The sequence below is a fragment of the Ceratotherium simum genome, chromosome Y, assembly GCF_057802395.1.
Source record: "Ceratotherium simum simum isolate JZ-2026a chromosome Y, ASM5780239v1, whole genome shotgun sequence".
NCBI lineage: Eukaryota > Metazoa > Chordata > Mammalia > Perissodactyla > Rhinocerotidae > Ceratotherium > Ceratotherium simum.
In genome coordinates, this window is record NC_141941.1 from 1161585 (window position 1) to 1181861 (window position 20277).

A 20277-nucleotide genomic window follows, 5' to 3' on the forward strand; every position below is an offset into this window, starting at 1 on the left:
CAGCCGCCTAGGACGACACTTGGCATGTCTGGGAGCATTTTTGTTGTCACCACTGGGAGGAGGGTTCTCCTGGCATCCGTAGGGTGGAGACCAGGGTGTTGCTCCACATCCTGTAATGCAAAGGATGCCCCACACCAGACCATCATCGGGCCCCAAATGTCCACAGTGCTGAGGACAAGAAATCCCACCTAGGTCACAATCCACTGGATTCGATACAACATACTCTGACTTTCCGTAACAACGCCCCAGCGTCCATCCCTGCACATCACGGGTGGTGAGCTGATGAGATGGAGTCCATGTTGCCCTCTAACCAGGTGGGCATCCACGAGCTGTGGGTAGATAGATCCCCTGAGTGTGGTCACTAGACTGTGGGCGGGCCATCTCGAGAGAGAGGGCAGGGGTAGCCTGGGTCCCATCTTTCTTATGGCCTGGGAGGGTATAGGGTCCTCACGATCAGTCTGCTGTCCCTGCAATTAGGGCCAAGTGTAGGGAGAGAGCTATCTTGTGTCCATTCCCCTTGGCTGTTACCCTTGCAGACCATTTCTGTGATGACGGTGGCCTGGGGCATTAATGTGGGGCTCCCTCCACGTCCCCACCATCCCGAGCATTCCCAACAAGAAACATAAGGAGCGTTGTCTGGGATGAAAGGGAGAAGGGACAGCAGGACCTGGTGCAACCTCAGAGAGATACAGAGACCCCGACACATGGGGGAAACTGAGGCAGAGAGTGACGAAGTGAGTCTCTGAAGGTCACCTGTGTATATGGGAGCCAGTATCCCTCCCGGCCCCTCCCCCAGGCCCATCACAACAGAGAAATGAGCAAAAACAAGAAGTACGTGGAGGTTGCCTGGTGGTCACACGGCTTGAAGGTGTCGTGTCCAGGGTAACCTAGTGTACGAGTGTCCTGTGATGTCGTAACAGATGACCCCACACTGCAGGGCTTAACCCCCAGGAATTCCTCCTCCCCCAGTCCTGGAGCCCAGACGTCTGAGATGAAGGGGTCACAGGGCCGCGCTCCCTCCCGAGGCTCCAGGGGAGGGTCCTTCCTGCCTCTTCCAGCTTCTGGGGCTCCAGGCGTCCCTGGGCTGGTGGCCGCCTCCCTCCATCTCAGCCTCTGTCTCCACGTGGCTTCTCCTCTGTGTCTGTGTCTCCTCTTCTGTCTCTGATGAGGACACTGTCATTGGATTTAGGGCCACCCTCCTCCAGGATGACCTCCTCTCCATCCTTCACTTAATCACATCTGCAAAGACCCTGTTTCAAAACAAGGTCCCGTTCCTGGGTACTAGGGCTTTAGGACGTGGACATATCTTTTGGGGGGCCACTACTCAACCTCCTACAGCAGGGTTGTCACCCTGCTGGGTGTACAACGTGTTCCCATTTTCCAGGACTGTCTTCATTTTAGCTCCAAAAGTCCTGCCTCCCAAGAGCGCCCTGCTTCCCGGGCAAATGGGGATGGCTTCTCACCCCACACCCAACAGCTGGACAGGAAGTACCATTCTCTTTAACCCACAGGTCAAGTCAGGCCATCAGCGGCCGCTGTTTGTGGACACCTGATCTCTTCACCCCCTCCCCCAGCAGTGACCACAGAGGTCACAGCAAACCAGGAAGCAGGCTCTCTTCAGACACAGAATCTGCCGGAATCTTGATCTTAGACTCCAAACTCTAGAACTATGGAAATAAATGTCTGCTTTTTAAGCTGCCCCATCTATAGTATTTTGTCATATCAGCCCAGGCTGACTAGGACATCCCCCCACTGTCTCATTACCCCTCCTACTGGCCACCACTGATCCCCTTTCTGTCTGTGGATTTGCCTGTTCTGGACCTCTTATATAAATGGAACCACACACTATGTGGCCTTTTGTGTCTGGTTCTCTCACCAAGCATCATGTGTTCAAGGTTCATCCATGTTGTAGCCTGTGTCAGAGCTTCACTCCTTTTCATGGCTGAGTAATATTCCACTGTATGGATGGACCAGTTTTGGTTTATCTGTTTATCGGTTGATGGGCATTTGGGGTCTTTCCACCTTTTGGCTGATGTGAATCATGCTGTCATGAATGTGGGTGTACAAGTATCTATTTGAGTCCCTGTTTTGAACTCTCTTGGGTATATGCCTAAGAGTGGATTTGCCAGGTCATACGGTCACTCTCTGTTTGTATGGGGACCTGTCCTGGGCCTTGCCATCCAGGGGTGTTACATGGTGGGCTGTATCCCAGTGTAGCATGGGCTTCCCAGAGGAAGTGGTCACAGAGCCAGGGGACAGGACGGAGACCCTGGGTGCTAGGTGAGTGGTGAGGAGGTGGGGAAGGGTACTTGGGCGCACCTGGTAGACAGGTGAGAATACTGGTGTCAGGCTGGGGCCGGGTTGTGCCTGGTGGGTATGAACCTGGACATTCAGGGTGGCAGGGACCTCCAAGGACAAGCCCTGAGTGTGCCATGCAGGTGTCACCCCTCACACGGAAGAGGACACCGGGCAGGGACGCAGGAACCACTCAGTCCCTGCTGCACCCCAGAGCCCTACGGGAAGCCCTCAGCACGTAGCCTGGGTCCACGTTCCGTCCCCCGGAGCCTGAGGACCAAGTATAAGGCACTAGGGAAGTTGTCAGAGGCTCTTAGCAAAATGGAAACAACTTTCAGTGGGAAAAGAGGATCTGGGGCTAATCAGTGTGTGGGGCTCGGGCACAGACCACACCCTCCAAGTGGGGTTATTCTGCCCGGGCACACACGGCCCATGAATGTTCTCAGGAAAAAGTGCACTCAGCCATCACTGTGACCCAAGTGAGCTCCTCGAATGGGGGATAGTGAAAATGAAATCTTTGGCATGTGTCCCCAGTAATCTGTCGGGCCCCCAATAATCTCTCTAGCCCCCCAATAATCTGCCTGGCCCCGAAAGCTTCTTTGGTCTCCGAATAATATATCTGGCCCTCAATATTCTCTCTGATCCTCCGAATTTTCTCTGGTACCCCAATAATTTTTCTGGTCACCCTAAAATCTCTCTGGTCCCCCAAAGTCTCTGTGGTCCCCAATAATTTTATGGACCCCAATAATCTGTTTCCCGAAATTATCTCTGATACCCCAATAAACTTTCTTGTTTATTGAACTTCTGGTCCCCCAAAGTCTCTCTGGTCCCCGAAACTCTCCCTGGTCCCCCATAATTTCTCTGGTCCCCCAATAGACTCTTCATTTCCCCAAGTTTTCTGATACTCCAAAAATCTTTCTGGTCCTCCAAAAGCCTGTCTTGTGCCCAAAATGCTCTCTGGTCCCCCAAACTCTCTCTGGTCTCCCACAACTTCTCCAGTACCCCAATAAACTTTCTGGTCCCCAAAGCTCTCTCTGATCCCCCATAATTCCTCTGGTCCCCCAATAGTCTCTTCATTGCCCCAAATTTTCTCTGATACTCCAATAATATTTATCGTAGTCCAAAACCCTGTCTGGTCCTCAAAATTCTCACTGGTCCCCAAAACTCTCTGTGGTCCCCCAAACTCTCTCTGGTCCCCCATAATTTCTCTGGTACCCCAATAATCTCTTTGCTCTCCAAACTTCTCTCTGGTACCCCAATAATCTCTTTGTTCTCCAAATTTTTCTCTGGTACCCCAATCATCTCCTGATCCCCAGTAGGCTCTCTGACCCCCAATAATCTCTCCGGCCCCCATTGTCTCTCCCTTGTGGTCCATTTTCGTCAGCAGCCACGTGCACAGAGCCTGATGTTTTATCACAGAGCAGCTAGCACAAAACCGGGTTGTGAGGAGGCTCATCCTGGAGCCACAGCCAGGGGGATGCTGTGCCACGCACTGCCCACAGCCCCACGTGCAGAAACCTGGCCCGTCCATCATTTGCATGATTGTTTAGAAACGGCCATGGCAGTGTTTATTTAGAAGGGAGTTGTGCTTGGTGAAGGAAATCGGCCAGCCGGGGTTCAGGGACAGCTACCTTGCGGTGGGGATCTCGGAACGCCCCTTCACTGGCTTCCTGCAAGGGTGACTCAGAACCTCTAGGACCCAGCTCGGCTAGCAGCACGTCCTGCAGAGACTGTTTATAGCCGGGATGAGGAAGTAAGACACGGGGCCTCGGACAGTTATGTTTTTCCTCCCTTATTTTAAAATTGAGATAGAATGCACCGTCTTAAAGTGAATGATTCACTGTCATTCTGTGCATGCACCATGTTACGCGACCATGTCTAGTTCTAGAATGTTTCCATCACCCCCACACAGATGGGTACTTAGCTTTAAATACAGTCATCAGATTGCTCAGAATCCCTATGTATGGAGCAATAATAATAAATGATAATAGCAGTAATAAAAGCAGGGAGCATAGACCACTGACCGGCCGGGTGACCTTGGAAACATGACATTGTCTCTCTGTGCCTCAGTTTCCCCATGTGTAAAGTGATGTTGGTAACTTTCTCAGAGGCATGTCATCAGGGTTTTATGAGTTTATCTGAGTTAAGCACCTAGAACTGGGAATCCCATATAATTTGGGATAAACCCCCAATAAGAGTGACATTTGTCAAGTACTTATTATCCATTAGCACTGAACAAATGCATCTTATTCAACCGTAAAGGTGACCGCATGAGATGGATACTATTCTTGCGGATTTTTCTCTAGAGCACATTTGTTTTCTGTTTCACTGGTCTCTGACCTTCAGCATTTCCATCCTTCTACTTTCTTTGGATTTGATCTCGGAAGAGAAACTCTTTCTAGGTTTTGAGCTGGAACCTTGGGCCATAGACTTACAACTGTTCTCCTTTTCCAATGAATGCCGTCAAGGCTACGAATTTGCCTGTGTTGGCTGCTTCGGTTTTATGCCACACACTGCGACTTGTCGTATCTTCATGATAATGATAATTTTTGTTAGTTTCCTGTAGTTGCTGTAACAAAGAGTCACAAATGAGTTCTGGTTCGAGCCTCTGGTGATCTCCTACTGGCTGGTTGATGCCTCCATGGAGGTCTGGGCTGGGAAAGGAAGACCCCAGGGTTTGGCCAGATGCTTTCCAGGCTCTGCTCCCCAGCTAGCGTTGGCTTTAGTGCCATGTGGAGCCACGTGAGAGCCTGAGGCAAGGGATACATGAGCATCCTATGGATCCGCTTTTATATATTTTAACAGTTCGGTTCCCCCACAATATTATAGTAGAAGTAGATTTTGAATATATTATTGATGCATTTGCTCTCATGAAAGCCAGAAAAGTCAACTTATTGTAAACTCTAGTTTGGATACCAATAAACTATTTAAACTTAACACAATACTGTGAGCTTCAGTACACCTACTTTTCAATGTTTCTGTCTTCTCTCAACTGTTCAATAGTCTGGCAAAAATTTACCATTAAAGAAACTCATAAGGAGATGTATATATGGAAGCACAATTTTTCCTTTTGCCTCACTCTCCAATAGGTCTCTGTGTGACGCTGTTCTTTTTTTTGAAATTTTAATGTTTGGTTCATCATGTGATTTCTGCGTTAATTTGCATTTGTGAAAGCATTGCATTAAATGGTATTTATTGGCTTATCTGTTCTGGACGTTTAATATAAATGGAATAATTGCACACCATGTGACATTTGGTGTCTGGCTTCTGTCAGTGAGCATTATGTTTTTAAGGTTCATCCACATTGTAGTGTGTGTCAGAGCTTCCTTCCTTTCCGAGCTGAAAACAATTGCAGGTTGGTGATTCACAGGGGCTGTGGGGAGGGTAATAGGGAGTGACTGCTGATGGGTACAGGGTTTCCCTCGGAGGTGATGAAGTGTCTTGGAACTGGATAGAGGTGGTGGTTGCCCACCATGGTGAATGGGCTCAATGCCATTGGATTGTGTTTATAATAGTGTATTTATGTGATGTGAATTTCTCCTCGATACATTAAAAAAGGTGAAGACAACAGTATTTACTTTGATGACTGAGGTCTGTGGTGTTTGAGGGCCTCATGTGCTTGACCCTATTCTCAGCCCTGCTCCATTTCCTCATCAGCACCAGGGTGGCGATGCAGAGTTGGGTCTTGCAATGTTCCTGTGAGGGTCCCATGATCTCCCTGGAGAGCATCCAGGGAGCCCCTTGGGCACACAGTAGGCTTGCACACGAGCTAGTTGTCTTCCCCCATTCCTTCTGCACAGTGGGGACACAGGTGGGCCCTGTGCAGATGCTCAAGAAGGCGTGAGCTTTGGGGGCAGCTCCACTCTCCAGCAGCCCTTCAGGGGAGATCTGTGACCTAGTAAGGGAATTTGGGTGAGCGGTAGTGGGGGGCATCTGAGCGGGGGCCCCAGGTCTCCACCCATCCACACCCTCTCTCCTCCTCTAATCAGGATGAGGACTGCAGGGTTTTGTTTGAGGAGTGTTGTGACTCCCAAAAAGATATGTTGAAGTCCTAATGCCTGGTAGCTGTGAAGGTGGCCTTATTTGGAAATAGGGTCTTTGAAGATGCAGTTAAGATGTAAATTCAGATGAGTCGGGGTGGGCCCTAATCCAATATGATTGACATCCTTATAAGAAGAGGAGAAGATACACAGAGAGACACAGACAGAGAGGAGAAGCCACGTGGAGACGGAGGCAGAGACGGGAGGGAGGCGGCCACCAGCCCAGGGACGCCTGGATCCCCAGAAGCTGGAAGAGGCAGGAAGGACCCTCCCCTGGAGCCTCCAGAGGGAGTGCAGCCCTGCAACACCTTCATCTCAGACGCCTGGTCCCCAGGACTGGAGGAGGATGAATTCCTGTGGTTTTAAGCCACCCAGTTTGTGGTAATTTGTTATGACAGCTTAGAAAAGTAATTCAGGGGAATTAACTGGGGACAAGCCTCCTCTCTTGTTACATCCATCTATTCCTTCATCATCCGCCCACCCACCCATCCATCCATCCATCCACCCACCCACTCATCCATCTATCCATCCACCTCACATCCATTCATCCATCCATCCATGCACCCACACACCCATCCATCTCTCCATCCCCCTCACATCCCCTCATCCACCCATCCTTGCACCCACACACCCATCCCCCCACCCATCCATCCACTCATCCATCCATCCATCTGTCCATCCATCCATCCATCTACCCACCCACGCATCCATGTATCCATCCATCCACCCACACATCCATCCACCCATCCACCCACCCATCCATTCACTCATCCATTTATCCATCCATTCATCCATCCTTCCTTCCTTCCATCCATCCATCCACCCATCCATCCATCTATCCACCCACCCATCCACCTCCCCATCCACCCACCCACCCATCAATTCACTTCATCCATTTATCCATCCATTCACCCATCCTTCCTTCCATCCATCCATCCATCCATCCATCCATCCATCCATCCATCCAACAAATGGTTACTGAGCCCAAGATAATTTCTCCTAGTCTCTCATATACAAGGTTGCAGCATACGCAGACACCCTGCCCATTCATTCCCTGTGGCCATGACTGAGGGTTTATCTCCCACTCTATCCCATGTGCCTGCTGGTCTCTCCCTGTCCTGAGTGCAGGGGTGGCCTTGCCCTGTTCTGCCCCCAGCACACGTGCATGTCAGATAAACACCTGGAGACCCACACCTCCCCCCGCAGGGCACTCAGAGGAGCCTTCACATGCTGGCGGATGGGCCACGTCAGCAGCAGTGAGTGACCCAGCAGGGGGGGAGCCACGTCTCCTAATCCACACACTTCCTCCATTGTCTTTGTACCACGGGATATTACAAAAGAGTCTTCCTATTGTTCCCATTTTGTTAGTAAAGATGCCGCTTGTTGGAGCCAGTGTTTGGTTCTCAGGCAGATAATCGTGTACCAAAAGGATGACAAGCACACACCGTGGCATGACATGCCCCTCATGTAGGGATGGGGGGAGTAAATCCTGGCCCATTTCCCCCCAAGATGTGGCCTGCAAGAGGCATATCTGCTTATTCTATACACGTTAGCTCTGTGCCCTCTAACTGTGCCTTTTACATTTTAGTTATTTATTATAGAAACAAGACCATGCAGCAAAAGTTTGGGAAATGGGAAGACGTGGCCCAGAATGTCCTGACCCAACCCAGTTCTCTCTCTGAGACCCCGGGGATGAGACATGGTCCTGCTTCTGCTCCAAGCCCCATGGCTGCTTTGTTCCTTGCTCCTTCTTGCCCTCTCCCCCAGTGGTTGCGAATTGGGGGTGATTCTGTCCCAAAGAGGACACTTGGTGATGTCTGTAGACAGTTTTGGGTGTCACAACTGGAGGATGTGCTCCTGGCAACTGGGGGGTGGAGACGAGGGATGCTGCTCCACACCCCACAGTACACAGGACGGCCCCACCACAGAGAATGGTCCAGCCCTGAATGTCCATGATGCTGAGGTTGAGAAACTCTGATCTAGCATAAAAGACTCTGTGTCTATCAATCAATCAATCATCTATCTATCTATCTATCATCTATCTATCTATCTATCTATCTAATCTATCATCTATTTATCTATCTATCCATCTGTCTATCATCTCTCTCTCACACTCTCTTCCTCTCTCTCTCTCTATCATCTCTCTATTTCTCTATCATCTATCACAGGGGTTCATGACCAGGGGTAACTTTGTCTCTCCCCCTAGGGGACACTAGACAATATTTGGGGAGATTTTTGGTTGTCTCAACTTCAGGGGAGAGGTTATTGCTGGCATCTGGTGAGGGGAGATGACAGAATTAACCCAGGTAATTACACTAACCCACTAGTGTCACATCAGAGAGGGCGTGCCCCAGCCCTGAGTATCTCACACTCAATTCTTCTCCAAGAACCTCACTGTCCCTCTCCTCCCATACTCCCTCTCTCCATCAGGGGTTCCATGCTTGCGCCACCCCCATAAACAACACCCAGGTCGCCCCATGACTGCTCAAAGCCCGGGATCCCCACTCTCAGCCCACCACCCACTCATAAGCGTCCCTGGGGGTCCGGCCAGAACAGCCTCTGCACAAAGTCACCATCTTCAACAAACACAGCCCAGCCTGGCCGGCCGCCCTGCCTCGGTCCACGTCACCCCACCTCACAGTCTCTGAGAGTCACCCTGGACCCCTCCCCTCGCGTCCAGCCCCCCTCGTCGGTCAGCAAACCACAGATTCCAGCTCTAGGGCGTTTTCTGCTCTGGCCGCCAGCCACTTGGATCACACCTCACACAGATGTCTTTCCAAAACATAGTCCCAGCATTACCAGCAGTGCCAGAAGCTTCCATGGCTTTTCCGGGCCAGCTGCTGAAGTCTCACCCCCCTCCTGGGGCTACCCTGGGCCCTGTGGACACCAGCGCTCCCTCCACCCAGAACACACACCCCAGCCTGCCCCTGCTCCCGTTCACGGTGTCCCTTTTGCTGCAGCTCTACACCCACATGGCCCTGGCAAGCACCACCACTTCCAGGAAGCCCTCTTGGATTTCTTCCTGCTTTGAACGCTCAGGGCCTGGATCCTGAGTCTGCACAATTTTATTTTGTCTTCCTGTTCCCCAGAAACACTCAGCACCGAGCCCAGCACGTGGTGAGTTGTCCAATGCTTGAAACAAGGGGATGACAGGACAGCGGTCAGGCACTGGGTTAAGCAAGAGGGCCCTGGAGGCCGAAAGTGTGGTTCCGGATTCCTGCTCTGCCCCTCAGTGGCTCTGTGTGTTTGGATGAGTTCCTTCACCTCTTCCAGCCTCAGTTTCCCCATCTGGAACGTGGGGATGAGGATGGTGTGGTTAGGACTGAGTGGGATGGTCCGAAAGCAGGGCGTGTGTTGGTGTATACAATCGGTGCGTGAAAAGTGTTGGCTCAGAGAGCCCCTCCACCCAACACTGTTGCTCTAGAACCTTGAGCTGCTTTCGTAGAGTGACCATATATTGCTGGGGAGAGTGAGTTTCTGGCCTGAAGGATGGCACCGAGGGCAGTCTGCCCTCTTGGCCCTGGCCGTATTCCCCACAGCAAGACAACTGGCACAAAAGTGGTGGAGGCAGCCCCCTGAGGTCCTGGCATGGCTGCAACCACCCGAGATCCAAGCACGGACATGGTCCCCTGAGGTCCCAGCACAGACGTGGCCCCCCTGAAGTCTTGGCACGGACACGCACAGATGGGGCCATCCAAGGTCTCAGGACGGACGTGGCCCCCCGAGGTCCCAGCATGGACATCCCTCCTAAGGTCCCAGCAGGGACACAGCCGCCAAGGTTCGAGCACAGTTCAGAAGCACACACAGTCACCAAACCCGTTGCTTTCTCTTATAGGAAGGCAGACCTCAGGTCCATCCACCCATCTGTCCAGCTGGTGAGGCTGTGGACACACAGCTGCAGAACACTCACTGGGGGGAGCCCATCCTGCATGGCTCTCTGCTCATTCACAGTGTCACCATTCCCCACGGCATTGCACTGGCCATAGGGAGGGGCTGGGAGGATCTGGGGCAGCCATGGGTCATCTCCCGGGGGCCCTGGACAAATGTCCTCACTCAGGGAATCACAGCAAGGTGCCAAGTGAGCATCGGGGTCCCCAGATCATGCCCATCCAACTGCTGCCTCCAGGGACAGAAAGCGAGATGTGAAAGGAAAGACTCTACCCAACATGGCTCTGCCAGCCGGATGGCCACACCCCAGGAGGAGGCACACAGACGGGCTGGGCGCCAAGGACGGAGGGCTCACCTGCCCAGTCAGGAGCATCTGCAGGGGGGCGGGTGTGGGTGTTTACCCACTGTCACCGGCCACCCTGTCACTAAGCCATTGTTTCCTCCCCTGGTCCCTAAGACGAAGACACAGACTCAGGTGTGGTTGGGTGGGGCCCCGGCTGAGCCTCCCTCTGTCAGCGAGGCTAAGCAGCGATATTTCAGAAGACAGCAGAAACAACAACAGCACAGTCTGGAGGGTCCGCCCGTCCTCCCGACTCTTCCCACTGCCTGGGTCCCCTTTGTCTTCTCGGAGGGGGGTGGCCAGGATTCGGGGGGCAGCATCCCGGGACACACCCCCTCCCTCCACCAACACTGGCAATGCCCAAATAAAAACTCCATTCTCACAACACAGAAACATCTTAAGGACAAATATACGCCCGTGTTCCCCCCGCATGCACAATTCAGGTGGGAAGGGCACCTTCTTCACCACGTTTTTAAGATCGGCTTGCTTCTGCCGAGTGCCCCCGCCACACAGCACTGCTTCTGACCGCACACATTGAACATGAAAGGACAGAAAAAACCTCGCTTCAGTTTGGAAACAGAACAGGCGCTCTGTAGTTCCTCTTCCCCAGCGTGACCCACAACCACTGCCGACGACCTTGTTTGTACGGCCAGCCGGGAATTCCCAAACTAGCCCTGCGGCTGGCACGTGGGTCCCTGTTTTGGGGCAGCTTTGAAAGTGCACAGAGAACCGGGTTTCTAAGCGAACCGGTGCCAACGAGGTCGGCTGTGTTCCTGCAGGTCGCCGAGCGGACCCCTTCAGGGCATGGGCCCCCGTGCACCTGCCATGGGGTGGGGGGCTGCCCCGCACACAAATAAGTTTTCCCATCTGGATGAGTTTTGGAAGGAGAGGGTCTTGTTGGCCCAGAAATCTGAGCGTTTCCCTGCTGGATGGCTCTGCAAAGTCTTTCTGGGGTTTTTTCTCGGTGTGTCTGCACCAGCGAGAGGGAGACGCATGCAATCCCCCTTTTGCACCCCAGGACCCTACCCTGACCCTCCCTTACTGCTGACGATGCACAAAAATAACGAAAAAGCAGACTACTTACCTGGAGCTGGCTGCAGCTGCAGCCAGGAGACCAGCGTCTGCAGACGAAGGGATCAGAAGGTGGCGAGCAGCAGGGTGCCCCCTCTCAGGAAGCCACCGTCATTGTGCAAGCCCGCATCCCGGCCACTGTGCCTCAGGACAAGCCGGTGTCAGCAAACGGTCCCGTCCCAGCGGCCGATCCACATCTCCGGCACGCTGCCAAGGGGGCATGGCCAGACCGGCCGCCGTCTCCAAATGCAAATACTTCAAGGTCCACCTCCCAGCCGGCAGCCACGGTTGGAGGGAGGGTAGGTACAGAGCAAACCCGTTTTGAAATTTCCTGTGTAAAACCGTCTGTTGGCGCTCGTCATTGATGGCCAAGCCCACTGGGCCCCGCCTCCTGTCGGCGCTCACTCGGTGCTCCCCGGAGGGTGACAGCCCCGAGCCTCCGGCCTCAGCACGACCTCCACAAGGCCTTGGGGAGTGCCTTCCACCCCCACAAGGATTTTCTGTGCGGAGAGATCCCTGAGAGCTAGGCAGGAGGAAGGACCGTTTTCCTAATGTTGGGTCAGGGTGCGCCGAAGTTGCATTCCCAGACAGAACAGATCCCTGTTGTTTTTTTTTTTTTTAATTAAAAAAAAAAGCTAACAGAACATATTTCCTTTGACATCCTAAAGCTGTGCGCCTGACGACCTCTTCTGGTATGCAGCCGGAAGGTAACAGGAAGGGGTGACCCACGCCCCGGGAACCACCCTGAGGGAGAGGGGGCTCCGGGCTCTCCTGCTCCATGTCCACACCCCCTGGTGCCGAGTCAGGCTCGACGGCAGACGGGGAGCAGTATGGATCGCGTTGCACAGGTGCACAAGTAAATAAAATGAATTCAGAAAAACATGTGCTGTAGGAGAGGAGGGCGGAAGCCACGGAGGGGATTTACCTGAGAACCGAGCTGGACGCTCTGGCAGGCTCCGTCACGCAGAAGAACAGTCGATTCTCATGATCCGCGGTGGTTGCGTTCTGTAAGGTTGCCGGGATGGTGAATTAGTGAATACTGGATCACTCTTTCAGGAGAAGTCCAAGGTTGTTTATCTGTCTACATCATAGACACTATGTATTAATCTTTATGTATCCATCATCTATCTGTCAGTCATCTGTTCGCATGCTGTGGACTCTATATATTTGTATCTATCTACCATTTTTCTATATGTATCTGGCATCTATCTATTATCCGTCATCTGTTTCTCTATATCTATCTATCATCTATTTGCATTCTATGGACTATATAGATTCATATCTATCTATCTATCATTTGTCTATATTTATCTAGCATCTATCTATTATCCATCGTCTATTTATCTATATCTATCTATCATCTATTTGCATTCTATGGACTATCTAGATTCATATCTATCTATCTATCAGTTATCTAGCATCTATCTATTATCTATTTATCTATATCTATGTATCATCTATATATTTCTATCTATCTATCATCTATCTATTTATCATCTATCATCTACCTATCCACCTATGTATTATCTATCATCTATCTATCAACCTACCTATGATTTATCTACCTATCTATCTATCTACCTACCTACTTACCTAAGTAACTATCTATCTATTATCTATCTATATCTATCTATCTATCTATCTATCCATCTATCTATCTACCCAGTTAAGTACCTATTTATTATCTATCTATCCTCTATCTATTTGTCTATTATTTATCATCTGTCTATCTATTATCTATCATCTACCTATATCTATCCATCATCTATCTATCTATCTATCTACCTACCTACCTACCTATCATCCATCCATCATCTATCTATTCTATCTATCATTTATTCGTCATCTATCTACCATCTATCTCTATGCATCCACCCATCTATTTATAGATATTACACTTTCAGAGACTGTGGTGTTCCTATGTTGGAGGTTCACACCTAATGAGGGAGGAGTCGGTCCCACAGAGAGGACGTGTCCCTGGGATTCTGCAGGAGGTCCAGGCAGATCCCTCCTGCGACAACAATGGTGGTCGACATTCAGGACCCTGGGCTGGGGGGGCCCAGATCCCTCTGGCTTGCAGATCTCGCACCCTATGCACACTTTGGTGCAGGCGTCACGGGGGAGAATGAGAATAATTCACAGTGAGCATGTTGCATAAGCCAAAATCACAGACCAGCAGACCCTCCCTACAATTCAGTTCATCGTAACCTCCTTTATTCTCCAAGCTGCTGTGTTGATGTCCATGAGACACACACCCCAAGGTTGGAAAAGGATCTTATTGGGGCCTGTCTTGGTTTTCCAGGACTGAAGTAACAAAGGACCCAAACATGGAGACTTAACACCATGGGAATTCCTCCTCCCCCATCCTGGAGACCAGAAGTCGAGATGAAGGGGTCGCAGGGCCGCGCTCCCTCCAGAGGCTCCAGGGGAGGGTCCTTCCTGCCTCTTCCAGCTTCTGGGGCTCCAGCCGTCCCTGGGCTGGTGGCCGCCTCCCTCCCATCTCTGCCTCCATCTCCATGTGGCCATCTTCTCCCCGTGTCCTCACGTGGTCGTCCCTCTGTGCGTGTCTGTGTCCTCGTGCCCTCTTCTCATAAGGACCCCAGTCCTATTGGATCAGGACCCACCCTCATGACCTCATTTTACCTTCATCACATCTTTAAAGTCCCGTCTCCACATACAGTCACATTCTGAGGTCCTGGGGGTCAGGACCCCAACACATGGATTTGGGGGATACAGTTAGGCCCATCACTCATGATGTTTACATTTTCAAAACCATCGTTTCCTAACAGGAGCTGTGGACTCCAGCGTAACACTTTGGAGGGGACATAGTTTGACTCCCTAATGGGGCCGACTTGCTCATTTGAGGACAGATTTGAGGATGACCAGACTGACTATAGGCAACTGTGACCTGGCGTCCGAGGCTGATTTCAGAAAAGCCCTAAAAGGCTCCTGTGGAAGGGGTTCAGGTTTGAGGGACCAGTGTGGGGTGTCTTGTGGGGAAACGGGGCGTCCCCACCTCCAGACCAGTGTGCACAGGAAAGGGGGCATATCTGCCCAGGCTTGTGTCTGTGGGCATCACAGTGATCACCTCGAACATGGCAGGAAGGACTGGGACACTCCCCGAGCACAGGGCCCCGTGAGGAGCACGTCTCTACAGAAGACGTTTTGGGGACCCTGTTATTATGCTGAATGACAGGAATCGTAAAGGTCCCCCGAGGGAAGTCAGGAGCGGGAACCAGCTGGTCCAGGAGACGCCAGACGGTGAAATTTATCTGTAGGATGCTGTGCCTGTGAGATACAGTATGCTGAGCCGTTAACCTTACCATCATTCCTGAGGTGAGTTCTCTCATCTCTAAAGAGACCAGGTGGGATTCACCTGTATCCACTGCCCGGCACCTCCAAAGGGGGCAGTTTCGAGCAGCCAGTGATAAAACAAACCCACACCAAGAATCAAGAGTGTTTAAAATGATGAGGTGAATACCACTTTGTCTGGTCAACCTTTAATGATCCGAATCCCAGTGGGCTGAATGGGCTGACTGAAAGCAGCCAGAGTCAGTATGTGACCAAATCTGTTTCAATAAAACTTTATTTACAAAAGCGATGTGAGGGCCGGATCACGCACATGGGCTGAATTTGCTGATCCCTGCTCTGTGGCCCCCCTAGCACGTGGCTGATCTCCCAGTGAAGCAGTGAGGACCCCGGGCACAAGCTACACCCCAGGGTGGTTAATGTAGGGCCATTTCTGCACCCTGAGTTCCCCTGTGCTGCGTGTGTGTGCCTTGTGGGGAAACAGACTCCTCTTCTTCATCGGTTCTGGAAGGCGTCTGCAGCTCCAAAATCGTCAATCTCAGCTGCTGTGGAAGCAGCTGGGCTCAGGCCAACTTAGTTCCCGCATTTGGGTTATTTGGGGCTGGCTCCAAGGAGGGGAGAGGGAACAGGATGTCCCAGAGCCCCTGGGGAGCTGGGGCCTGATTCTGAGACAGCGAGAGAGCTCTCTCAGGTCCTCGAGGGAGAGAAGGACTGAAATAGAAGGTCCAGCCCCAGAACCGCCCTGGGAAACTGGGCTGCATGCTGCCCCAGTGCCCTTTGAGGTCTTCGTGGACACCCAGGGCATCCAGCGAGGGACAGAGAGACCGGACATCCTGAGGTGCGGCTGGCTGAGACCTGCCAGACCCCAAGCCTGGTCCCTTGCAACATCATACGTTCCCTTCTCCTGGCTAATCCCATCCCAAGACCCCCGAGCCCCAGCGGGCATTTGCGCCTCCTTTATGGGGTGGTCGTGTTTGCCCCGTGGCTCTGTTTGCCTGCCGACACACAATCTGGGTAATTTACTAGTGTCCCCGCCTGTCTGCAACACGCAGAAGTAGGGGCGCTGGTCTGCCCTCCCCGGCAGACCCCAAGGCGCCCTGTTGACGACGGATGAGGGATGCGTGGGCTGGAGACGGACGGGACAGCAGCTGTGCTCATCTGGGGGGCAGTTCCCTGGCTGGGGGGGCTGGTCTTGCTCTGGAGGCTGGGATGGGTCCCCTGGGCACGTGGTCCTTCGAGGTGACGGTTTAGAAGCTAGTTTGTAAGGACCAAGGGGTCCGGCTGACCATAGCAGCCCTGCCCGGAGGGCGTCCACTGATGGGGCTGGAAAATGGAATTCAGAGCTTCTCCTCTCGGACGTGTGCCCCTCCGTTCTGTGGACGAGCTGGTGGTCTGTTTGTTGGGGGCAGGTGAGGCTTCCGTGTGGGGACAGGTGCGCCGGGCACCTGCTGGGTTATGCGTGAGACGTGGCTTGGGCCGTGGCCTCTCATTCGTTCCTTGCTTCCTTCATTCATTTCCTCCCTCGTTCAATAAATACACGTTCACTGAGTTCCCACGGGTGCCCCATGCGAGCTGGGATGAGGACAAGTTTAGGACCAGGTGCCTACCGTCCCACGAGGACACAGACGGGAGGGGGAGGTTGTTCCTGCAGTCAAAGCCAAGGGAGCGTCTTGGGTGAGGGTGCACGGGGAGAGAGAAGGATGGTTCATGCAGAGCTGCAGGGCATGAGGTTTTCGTGGGTGAGGAGAGGAGGACCTGGAGGAGGTGTGAGCAGCCCCGTGCAGGGGGAGGCGTCCACGATGAGAAGGGGCCTGGCCGGCCCTCTGAGGGCTCAGGCGCGTGCCCGGGAGCAGCTGGCCGATGGAGACGCTGTGGCAGGGCTGCAAGGTGGCCACACTGTGTTCTCAGGACCCTGTGTGAGTTTCCTGTGGTGGCCGAAACCGGTGACCACAAGCGTAACGGCTTAAAGCAACACACATTTATTCTCTCCCAGTTCTGGAGGTCAGAGTCTGGAACGGGGCAGCTGGGCTGGTTCCTTCTGTAGGATCCCGGGGACAATCGGTTTCCTGGTTGTGCAGCTTCCGGGGGGCACAGCATTCCTAGGCACAGGGCCCCATCCTCATCCTCAAGCCAGTAGTGCAACATCTACCCATTTCCCACTCTGACCCTCCAGCCCCCTTCTTATCAGGACCCTTATGGTAACACGGGGTCCACCCAGATGATCCAAGAAAATTTCCCATCTCGGGATCTCTTACTTAATCAGCACACAGGGATTAGGACACGGACGTCTTTGGGGACATTATTCTGTCTATCACATGGGGATCAGGACGTGGACGTCTGTGGAGACATTATTCTGTCTATCACACGGGGACTGGAACGTGGACAATTTGCGGACGTTATTCTGTCTACCACACGGGGATTAGGACGTGGACATCTTTGGGGACATTATTCTGTCTACCACACAGGGATCAGGACATGGACGTCTTTGGGGACATTATTCTGTCTACCACACGGGGATTAGGACGTGGACGTCTTTGGGACACGTGAGGCAAGTCAGGACCTCAGTCCTTTTAGGGTGGTGAGTGACTGAGTTCAGCCATGAACAGCCCGGTTCCTGGGACTTTGTTTCAGTCGTCTCTTAGGTAGAAACACTGTGGAGGTGACGAGGCTTCTTCCGTGGGGACCTCAATCCTCTGGCAGGGCCTGATGTTTCAATGACCAAGGCCCCAGTGAAAGGGCAGGGACCATTGTCTTGATGTGTCTCCAGGACAAGCAGAAACCCTGAGGTGCCTTCTACAATGTGAGATCGTTCTGGATGTGTGTGGTGTCCCAGATCCTGAATGGAGGCAGAGGGACCCCTTCTTCTGGGCAGTGGGGAGGGGCCTTCATATCCAGATGCAGGACTTCGTGAGAGCTGGAGAAAGATGCAGCTTTACACAAACAGTGATTCGTTAGGAAGACTTTTGTCATCTAGTGTTGAAAAGTAGTGGCTTACACCAGGAGTTTTTTTCTTGACTTAGAAGAAATCCAGAGATGAGCCCTCCAGGGTGGGGTTGACAGCTCCAGGATGACATCAAGGACCCCGTCTCTTTTTGTCTTTCTCCTCCACCCTCCTTAGTATCTTAACATCCTCGCCTTTATTGTCTCATAGCCCAAGGTGGTTGCCTTGGCACCAGGCATCACGTCTGTGTCTAGGGCAGGAGAAGGAAAGGAGGTCGTCAGCTGGCTCTCCTCTGGGTCTGCAGGAAAGCAGCATCTTTCTCAGTTTCCCTGTGGCCTACTGTCTCTTACATCTCATCGGTCAGAACGGGGTTCAGGAGCAACCTCCAGTGGCCAGGAACATCTGGACAGTGAGTGACCACCAGAGGAGAGTGGGCCTGGGTGCCAGCAGAGTGGTCAGACCCGGCCTCTGTTAGAGCACAAGGGCTGTGGCTGGGGGGTGTGTGGGGGATCCAGAGGGTCCGCTGGGCATGGACACCAGACGGAGGGGACCGACCATCCGGAACGCGCCAGCTTCTTCTGTGCATTTGATTGACCACAAGGCACGTGAGTGACCCCGTTTCTCCCAGATCACCAGAGGCTGCAGCCTCACCTTGGGGCAAGTTGAGGAGGACAGAATAATGATCATAACAGCACGGATGTGGTCAGAGCTTCCTGGGCATACGGACGCGGTCATCTGTCCCTGACTGCAGCACACAGTACTCAGCTGACCGCCCCTCCTGGAGGCTGCACTGGGTCTCTGTTCCCACGCTGCACCCGCTTCTCCCCTAGGTGACCTGTGGATGGTTGAATGGTGGTCCCCAAAACGTACGTCCACGTCCTGGCCCCCAAATGTGTGCATGGACCTTATGTGGAAACAGGGTCTTTGCAGGTGTGATTGAGTGAAGGAAGGAGATGAGGTCATCCTGGATGAGGATGGCCCTAAATCCAGTGACAGTGTCCTCATCAGAGACAGAAGAGGAGACACAGACACAGAGGAGAAGCCACGTGGAGACGGAGGCAGAGATGGAGGGAGGCTGCCACCAGCCCAGGGACGCCTGGAGCCCCAGAAGATGGAAGAGGCAGGAAGGACCCTCCCCTGGAGCCTCGGGAGGGAGCGCGGCCCTGCGACCCCTTCATCTCAGACGTCTGGTCTCCAGGACCGGGGGAGGACAGATTCCTGGGGTTTAAGACCCCAGGTGTGAGGCACTGTGTCACGGGAACCCCAGGATGCTGGTCTGGGCACCAGTTTGTGGGGCAGTTTCTCACCCTGTTTGCACCCCACCCCTGTCAGCGCCCTCGTGTTAAAACCAGCCTTCCTGGGCATTATGTTTCTCAGAGGCAGAGGGTGAGACCGGGGACCCTGGAGACAGTGCAAACGATCGCACCTTCCCGAGGTGGGGCTGTCGTGTGCCCGAGTCGATGGGTGGACACAGAAGGCCAGGGGAGCCCCCTTCAGAGCCAGGAACCCGGAGCTGAGAGGACCCCAGGGCACAGCAGGGACGAGGGTCTTCTCCTGGGTGTGCCCTTGTGAGTGTGTATGTGTGTGTGTGTATCGAGCTGAGATTCACCCTTTTAAAGTGCACAAGTCAGAGGCATTTAGCACATTCACAATGTTTTCCAACCACCACCTCTATCTGGTTATAGAACATTCTCATCATCCCAAAAGGAGACCCTATATCCATTAACCACTCACTCTCCATCCTCCTCCCCAGCCCGTGGCACCACTAATCCACTTTCTGTCTGTGGATTCGCCTGTTCTGGACATTTTATATAAATGGAGTCACACATGATGCGTCCTTTTGTGTCTGGTTCTCTCAGTGAGCATCGTGTCTTGAAGGTACATCCATGTTGTAGCCGTGTCAGGGCTTCACTCCTGTTCATGGCTGAGTAATATTCCACCGCATGCACAGACCACATTTATTGATCTGTTCATCCATCAATGGACACTCGGCTGTTCCCCCCTTTCCACTATTGTTCAAACTGCCATGAACGTGCTTCTATGAGTTTTTTGTTTGAATGTCGTTTTTTTTCAATTCTGGGCATATACCCAGAAGTGAAATTGCTGGGTCATAGAGTAACTCTATCTTTAACTTTTTGAGGAACTGCCGAATTGTTTTCCCAGCAAGTTGTTTCCCCAAAGCGGCTGCCCCGTTTGGCATTCCCATCTGCTGTGGCGAGGACTGCGATGTCTTCACATCCTGGCCGAGGCCCCTTGATTGCCGCCTGACATGGGCGGACCCCAGGACCGGCTGCAGTGTAGACGGGGCGTGGGCTCTGGGAAGTTCAGAGGCCCCATCAGAGCAGCTGCTGGTGCACCTCGAGTCCCAGGGGTGGCGGGGGAGAGGGGAAGAA

At 52.8% G+C, this 20277-nt stretch overlaps 1 protein-coding gene across 1 annotated transcript in view; it reads right to left on the minus strand.

Moving 5' to 3' along the window:
* Positions 1-11874, minus strand: part of LOC147911597 (S-geranylgeranyl-glutathione receptor P2RY8-like) — a 48799-nt gene extending 36925 nt beyond the window's left edge. The window contains exon 1 of the mRNA XM_087427920.1: positions 11648-11874. The gene's annotated coding sequence lies outside the window, so the exon portion shown is untranslated. The remainder of the gene's footprint in view (positions 1-11647) is intronic.
* Between the last annotated feature and the right edge of the window lie 8403 nt (positions 11875-20277).